The sequence below is a fragment of the Sparus aurata genome, chromosome 17 (genome assembly GCF_900880675.1).
Source record: "Sparus aurata chromosome 17, fSpaAur1.1, whole genome shotgun sequence".
Lineage (NCBI taxonomy): Eukaryota > Metazoa > Chordata > Actinopteri > Spariformes > Sparidae > Sparus > Sparus aurata.
Window position 1 is genome coordinate 24,162,234 of NC_044203.1, and position 9,014 is coordinate 24,171,247.

Sequence of the window (9,014 nt, forward strand, 5' to 3'; positions counted from 1 at the left end):
CTCTCTCTCTCCCTCCCTCTCCCTCCCTCTCTCTCTCTCTCTCTCTCTCTCTCTCTCTCTCTCTCTCTCTCTCGCTCCCTCTCTCCGGTGCAGTGTCTTAGAAGAGATCCGGTTAGTAAGTCAGTATGCCTGAGGGAAATATATTGGGACTAAATAAAGATGTGAGGCATCAATTAAAATAATTATGTCTTTTATGTATCAATATCACCAGTATGTCACCTGTAATGTCATGTTTATGCTATCCAGTTCAATGTGCAGTCATTGCCACATTCACCTGAGGTACTGAGGAAAACAAACAATTGGATTGACAGTGTGTGTGTGTCTGTGTGTGTGTATGTGTGTATTGGGTTGCCACTACAAGATCAATAGCACAGAGCTGAGAGTGCCGGGCTGCCATTGTTGTAGATATCTCTGCACTGCTGTAATATTGTTGAGCTAAAATGGGGGATTCTCTCTCTGTCTCCCTCTCCTGTGTGCGCTCAGCCTAACAATGCGCTGCAGCGGTTTCCTCACCACCTCCTCTCCCCTCTCCATCTCCGTCTCCATCTCAATCACCCCCCCTCACACCGATCCCCCATGAAAAAAAGGGAGAAAAAAAAACGTGAGCGCATGAACCAATACTAAACAATCCTGAAAAAACAGACGAGGGTTTTCCTTCACACTCTCAGCCGGCGCTGAGTCTCCACCTCTTTCTATGTCGTCTCTCCGTATTGATCCGCCCCTCTCAGTCATCCATGCACCTATATCCTGCTTTCTAAGTCACATCCCTGCATCTTTAGTGTTTTCCTCCATCCTCTCTTCACTGGAGAAAGGACAATGAGTGGCTATCATTTAGAGCTCTCTCTCTCTCTCTCATCAGACTTGTATCTATATCTTTAACACCACCATACCTTAGAGTCCTACCTCCCTGTTTTTCTCACTCCTTTTTTGTCTGGGCATCCCCATGCCCTTCTCTTGGCTATTTACGCATTAATGTGTGCTGTGGCCCTGTGAGTGTTTGCTCCAGCAAATGAAGCAGGAGCAGCCTGGACAGTGAAGATGGTGTGTGGTCACTCATGTTTTGTTGACTTTACACTGGGCAATAGAAGGACGAGAGAGGAAGACAGCATGACAGATGGAAGGACAGACAGACAGACAAAGACAACATGGGCAGATTGTGGGGGGGGGGACGACAGTTGAGTAATGTGCGGGAGAGGTGTGGAGACGATGCTGTGTGAAATGAGAATAAGCACTACAGAATGGACGCAGGAATAAAGACAACAATCTAACCTGCTAAGTTTGACAATTAGACAGATGCAAAAAAGAGATGTAGAGGCATGGGTATAGCCAGAAAGGTTTTAAAGTGGATGTGTGATTTGCTAGACATAACAAATCATACATAATCCAGCCAATCCCTGCGCTGTGAGTTTATATATAGATGTGTGTTAGCTCTCTTCCACTGGGACAGAGGAGACGAGGCTCTAGGCTGCTGGAGGGGGTCAGCTTTACTCAGGGGTGTTGGTAAAAAAAACAACAGGACTACTCCCCTCTGATATGAGTAATTGCAGAATGAGTATATTGTCTTCGACCCCCTGTCTCCCTCTCTGGCTCTATTCCCTCTCCATCTGCTCAACACTGTCTGGAAGTCTGAATAATGATTCAGTCATCTGCCTCTTGTCTCCACGTCCTCACTAAAATCCTCAGTTAGCCCGAAGTGTGTCTGTCCCGCTCTACCTGTTGTATCTTGTCAATGCGACTCATATTTGGATCTCATTTTCTTTGCACACGCTCTCCTGCATCAAAGGTGGGACACATTTGACCCAGTGCACGAGCTAAGTCAGATCACTGAGACACTCACAAAGAGTGTAAAAACACTCAGGGAAAGTTGATTGTGGTGATTTTCCCATTAACAAGATGATCATGAATCATGAATAGCTTCACGAGTGACTTGAAAAAAGCTGTCTAGCTCACTAAAGTACAGTCCTATATTGAATTCTGGTCTACTTTGAATTGCCACAAGGCTGGAGTCCGCTTACTTTCATTTCAAAATCCTAAGCCTGTCCCCATGACTGACAGCACAGCGTGTTCACGGTATCCCTCACATAAGAAAAAGTAAATTTGATGTGAGGAAGTTTATTAAACACTTTCAGTCTGTACTCCCATCTTGGTCTGCACAACTTTCTTTCCTAAAAAACTGTGAGGTCAAGTGATTTAGGTATGTTTTCATGCCATTTTAAGAGTTTTAAGCAGATATTGGTGACTATCGGGATAATATTGTGAATTTCAATTATTTTCTCCAGGATAATCTTGGCATTTTCACATCTACAAGGATTGGTCAATTAATAAATAAATGAATAAATAATAAATTAATCTGATACATTTTTTAATTTCAATCAGCTACATGTTTGGTGGATCCGTCTTTTTAAATGGGAGATTGTGCTGCTTTCACTCTCTTACATCACAATTTATTGAATATGTTTTGGATGGTTGAACTATTCCAAGATATTTTATGATGTAACCTTGAGCTGTAGAAAATCGAAAATGTTTTCTTTGCTTTCTGATGTTTCAAAAAACCAAGCATTTAAAGTAAGGGCATGATCTTTAGATGAATCTATGGCAACCTGTAGGCCTGGATAGTTATCAGGGAAGATATTCAGCATTTCTCTGATTATCAGTGATTTCTCTGTCAAATTGTCGATAGAATAAACTAATTTAAAGATGTGCTTCTTTCGCTCTGATGCAGCATCCTCTCACACAATGTCCCACCTACAACAATCTATGATTGATAACACATCACAGTTAATAGCCTATAAACACTGAATAATCTTAATCTGCAAAGTAGCAATCCTATTGGTATCGACCCTAGAAAAGCCACATCGGTTGACCCCTAATGAAAATAATAATTTATTGCAGCCCAACCACACACACTCAAATGCTTCGTATCTATACAGTACACCTGTGACAACATGGTGATCCATGAAATGGACGTCGATGCGAGACAAGGTCAGCCACAGAGAAGAAATTCTTTACACTAATCTCACTCATGGCACAGCGATGACTACCTCTCACCGCCTGTCTAACTCTTCCACATACTAACAAAGCATGTGCAATAACATGAAACCTCCCTGCAACACATGACACGTACGACTTCAACCATGTTCCTGTCAGCACGTCTCTTGTTTTTTCTTATCTCGGGTGAAGATGCTGTGCAGAATTTAAATGCAGCAGTCTCTGTTTAATATTATCTCTGGGACCCACACAGACCTCATTCCTGTAATCAGTGACTTTCATGTACCTGTCACTATCTGTCTATCAGCTCTGTGCTGTTATGTAGGTTGCACCTCAAGGATAATGAATAACAGCTTTAACACTGTCTCGTTCAAGCACTCTAAAGATGTTCGGCACTGATGAATGGAAATGCCTGCTTAGAAAAGTCGTTCCAAAGGTTAGAGAATCGTTTTTCTTTAGAGAAAACTAGCTTTGACGGGTTAAAGATGCTCTTAAACGTGCAAATTTAAATTTCCCGTTGTCTTTTCCTCATCACTGCCCACTGCTTTCCACATATCTTCCTTCTGTGCTCCACTGAGCCTAACTGCTGCTAGTGTGTGTTAGCACATGTGTTAATTGGAACCACATGTTACGCATCTGCCCTCAAGGAGCCACCAAGTTAGTTAGAAGGAGAATGTGTGTGTGTGTGTGTGTGTGTGCGCGCGCGTGCGTGTGTGCCTGCATTGGGTTTCACATATGAAAAAGAAGAAGTGAAAATATGGGGGTGTGTATGGGGAAGGAGAAGTAAAGGGGGGGAGAGTGGATGGAGAGAGAAGAGAAGAAGATGAAACGGGAAGGAGGATGAGGAGGAGGAAATTATGTGGCTTGTTTTTGAGGATAGAAGGGGCGTAGGAGGTGGGTGGGGACGAGGGAGAGATATAAATGTTGTTATGAAAAGAGGCAGCCTCTCATATGGTGTTCTCTAATGGCTGTGCTTATCTGATTAGCTTTGTTTTAGCCGGTGGGAGATACACTTTATGTGTATTATTACTTGCTGCCTTGGGCTGGCAGGAATTCTTCAACACACTCACACGCACAATTTTTGGGGTGTTTTATATTCATGCGTGGGTGGTATGAGGAGTCTCTGTGCTCATGATGTCTGTGTGTGTTTGTGCACTCACAAAAGACCTGGCAATGAGGAGTTCCCAACTCTCCTCCATTATTTACAATTTCTCTTTCCTTCTCTCCTGCACATTACCCCACATTCTCTCCCGCTCCAGCCTTCTTCGTCTGGACCTCCACCACCACCAACATTGCTGCACTGCTCCGGTGTCCAGCTATTTTTATCATTTCATACATTCTCCTCAAAAGTCTCTTATATGTCTGTTTCTGGGTGTCTCCTCGTCACACACCCCCTTCTCCTTTATCACATCTCTGGCTGATGTGGATTTGCTTTCTGTCAGAGACTCTAGGAGAATCTTCTTCCCTCGAGGCGTTTTAGTCTGACTGTCCACGCCAGTCATGATGTGTGTCAGTCTGACACCTGCTGGTGGGACTGGGCCACTACAGTCTCACACTGGCTTTGAATGAAAGCCAGTTTGGCAGCAGAACATTTTTTCCTCCGGGTGCTGAGTGAAGAGACCATGTTCTGTCTCAAGTATGCAGGTTTTCATCCTGTCTACACTCCGCCTGGAATTTCTGCTTGATGGCTAAATGGTTTATGCTTTGCAGGCATAGCTATCGCTATCCATTGTAGGCTACACTTTTTTATAGCCTCTTTAATCAACTGTATCTTGAAAAGCTTCATTCAACCATAACAAAATGGTCAGAATTATTTTTTTGTATGTCATGCGAATGAATACAGAAATTGTTTTTTAAGGGAAGCTAGTTATTGTTGATTACAGATAAAAGAATATAAAATCAAAATAAAATCTAATTAAAAAAAGCTATTTATGTGCATTTATTTAATGGAGCATTAACAGTAATCACTGAAAATCAACTAGGAGGTGCATAAAAAACAGCTGTTTACAGTTTTAAGGAAGGCAACATCCAGCACAGATACAGACCTTTCATAATGTGTTTTTGTGTGTATTCTAAATGTTTCCTTGTGCGCTATAATGTTGTACAGCAAGTATCATGACATATTTAAGCAGCAAAACTAAAAACTATACCTATGAACTTGGAAGGACAGAGCAAACTCTCCAGAGGAAACAGAATTCAACTTTTAGCTGCTGAAATTTATTTTTTTTTTTTGACAGCTCTGATGGAGCTCAGGATTTCTCAGGTGGACAGCTGCTTTACTCCAAACAATTTCACTGTATGAATCTGGACAGAATGTTTGTATGTGTGTGTGTCCTTTGGGATGTGTGGAAGAACACAGAACATGAATTAACATTAACCGATTCTTTTCTGCCTGTCGAGAGATTTAAATAAGATGCTGTGTCTCGTGCGTAAATGTACAAAGGGGATGCACTTATGTCACTGCCACTGGGGGATTGCTGCAGGTAAAATAACTAATATTTACATCCCATCTGTTGTTAATTATAATGTTGATTTCATGATCAGGCTTGCCAATCCTGGGATTAGCCTGTGCATGTAACTGTGATCCGACATCACTATATATGAATAATAGTAAGCAGTATATTTAGGGAAGGCTTAACTGCCTCGGCCTACATTATTCGCCACCCCTGCAATATAGTTATTAAAAATATATCAACAATACCAATTCCAGTGTTAAAGGCTGTGTAGGAGGCATTTTCCCATACTGGTATTGACGTTGGAACAACACCATATGGAAGCTTGAACCCCCACTCTCTACAGCCACAGGAATAGATCATGTTTAGTCTTGGAAAGATCTATAAGTCTTATTTGGATGACACAGACATGATAACTATATTGATAGTGGATTTATTATAAATTAATGCAACCATTTTTGTCTAACCTTTAAAAAACACCTTTGTGTGTCTTCTTGTTACCCTTGTACATGTGGGGCCTGGGGATGCAAGAGCCTGGACCAATGTGTTCATTTGTTTTATTAGTACATTTTGTTAAAATTTGAAAGCTTGAAAACGCGATTCTCACATCAATTAATTTGTACACGCAACATTTTATATCAACGGAGGAAAAGTGGAAAGCATGACAAAGTTGTAATTTTTAGCTGCTCTGACAGAACACAAACATACAGTCTCCTCTGCCATGCTCATGTTCTTTGCCTTTGGGTGTGAGCGATTTAAAACATTTAACTTACAATCAAGTGGCTTCCAACTTTTCCTTTGTTGAGAAAATGAGTGTGATGAGAGAGAGAGGGAGGGAGGGGGAGAAAGAGAGAACGAGACTATGCCTCTGTACAGATCTGGAATGATCCAAGATCAGGATATTAACTCTGATCACTGTGGTATTATGGGCAGGTTCTGACTCACATGAGCAGTGTGAGGTGGGGAGGGTGGAGCGGAAAGACAGATGGGAAGGGAAATAAAAGTGCAGCGTTTGGAGGGCTGACTGGGAAATAGAGGGATTGTGGGAGAAAATTGGGGGGGAAAATGCAGCATAAAGAAGAGAGAAGGAGAGAGAAGTATGGCACTTAAGAGAGGGAGGGGGAGAGGAACTGTTCATTCCAAGGTTTGGCTGCATTTCAGCCTGTCTGGCTCTGATTCTGACGGCCTCCTGTTACTTTATTTTTTTGTTTTTACCTCCAGACTGACTGGACCCCAGAGCTGCCTTCTCCCTGCCTGATCCAAACTTTCCAAACTTCAGTCGCCACCTGATGTTTGCAGCTGGCTGAAAAGGCAGAAGAGTGTTACACTCCTGTCAATTCAGCTTCCTTACTCCCCTCAGACAGAAAGCAAGCCCATGAACTGGCTGGAATTCTAAATGACCTTTTCCCCTTTTGGATATCACCTGCATGAGAGCCGGCAGCCAGGATGGGGTGTACTTTTTTTTCTCTCAGCACCAGAGCTGCTGTGGAAATCTCTTAGTGGAAATCCGACACAGTTTTTTGTCCCAGTGGAAGTGGGGAGAGACTGGAAACATTCCTTGCGGGACAATAGGCTATCAAAGACCCCAATGACCACTCCCAGTAGGTCATGGACATGAATCAGGCAGCAACAGGTTACACAACCGTTTATGCAGAGGTTTGACTGTAGCCTTTAGTTTCACAACCTGAATTAAGTGCAACTGCGCTGTGTCACAACCTGAATTTCATCTGGTGATCAGCAAACTTGTAGAGGCGCTATGAGTCAGAATAAAAAGTGCAGAAGAAATTAAGTTCACTTTAAAGACATTAATTTGAAAATGTTATTCTTTATCAATTTTAGTCATTAGCAAAGATATGAACCTGCCAGTAGGACGAGATGACTGATCTGCTGATCATGGTTTTACTTGGTGAGTCCTTATTTATGTATCTCATCATAGCTAAATGTGCTCCTGGAGGCACCTTTTGTAAAGGGAACATCCTCAGAAGCGATTTAGGGTATTTTGCCAGGTGATTATATGTCTACTGTCAGTCTGTGGATAGATTTGTGTCAGCATGATAGCTTCACAGTTGTGCAAAATACAGTCACCAAGCGTGTGCAGTTGAGATCACAATGATGGCCGAATTAGAAGATGGGTGTCATCCGAGCTAGGGGGCCAGAACGGAGGTTGGATGCAGGAAAGGGGCTATTGGCCCCCAACTTTACACCCCTGGCCCACATTCTCTTGTGCAGCTGGTGTTGTTTTCACTATGTCTGTGTGTGGACAGATTCTGTCGCTGTGTGAGAGGCAGACATGAAACTTTACAGGTGTATAGTCCAGATAAAAATGAAGGCCAAGTTCAACGACGGGTGTGGTCTCAAATAATGTAAACGTAATCCCTACTGAGTAGTCATGGATTAGAACAATAATATGCTGACAGGCTTTTGGCTGGTGTGATCCCATCACAGATCCCATTTCTCATTTTCTAACTTTTAAATGATGTTTGGTCTATAAAATAAAAGTCACACATTTCCCACTCACCCTGCTGATTTAATTAAATTGCTTGTTTCATCCAACCAACATTCTTAAAGCTGAAGATGTTGTTTATTATCAGAAAAACAGAAAAGTATTTCACCTTAATAACTGACTAAAAGTAGTTAATTATTTATCTGCTAATTGACTAATTAATGGATTGAACTAAGGGTGGAACGTCTCATTCTGTTGGTATAATAACAAGGACTTTTTTTAAAATGTTCAAATAAAAAATGTGATAAAACAAATGTCAGAATAACATTAAAATGTATGTAGGAAAGTTTCCATTGCTTGCTTGGTACGAGCAATGACGATACCTGAAAGTGAGATAAGATAAAATGTGGGTTTCAAGCGCGTGATGCTTGTGTGAATGTGGTGCGTGTGGGTGGGTGACGCATAAAAAGGATATTAAGTCATAGAAGTGGCTGATGTGCAGGATGGGAGGTGTCATTTAACACCAGTTTGAGGGCGATCACATCCTTATTGTCAGGAAGAACAACAGCAAGACTTCAGAGAGAGCCATAAAAACTACTTACTCTCTATAATCAGGCGTACTAATCGTGTACAGAGGAGCAGCCTAAGCCTCTGCATGTTTACTGCCGTAGTGCAAAGCAAATAACGATGTGGCAGAGCACTTGGCAGACACAATAACGCCTTTACAATCTGATCCTCGGCTTTGCCTGTTGAGGCAAGTGAAAGAAAGGCATAAAAACCTGCCTTATTTTTTTCCTGCCAGTATAAAGCCGACATAGTGAACCCACTCCACAGCCCAGCCCTGTTTAAACATACTTTCTTCAGCAGTTGTGCCTCCTCGTGTTTAAAACCCTGACCGCTTTTTAGTGCCTGTATCTAATCAAGCCTCTAGCCCCATTATCTCTCCCTCCCTCTTGCTCTCTCATTCCCTCGGTCTGACCTTACAAGGAGAGGCAACAGGGTTGATGTCATTGACTGAAGAATGCTGCAAGAATCCAGAGAGAAAAGAGAGCAGGAGGAGGAGGAGGAGGAGGGGTCTGACTGGACAGTTTATGAACACACACACACACACACACACACACACACACACA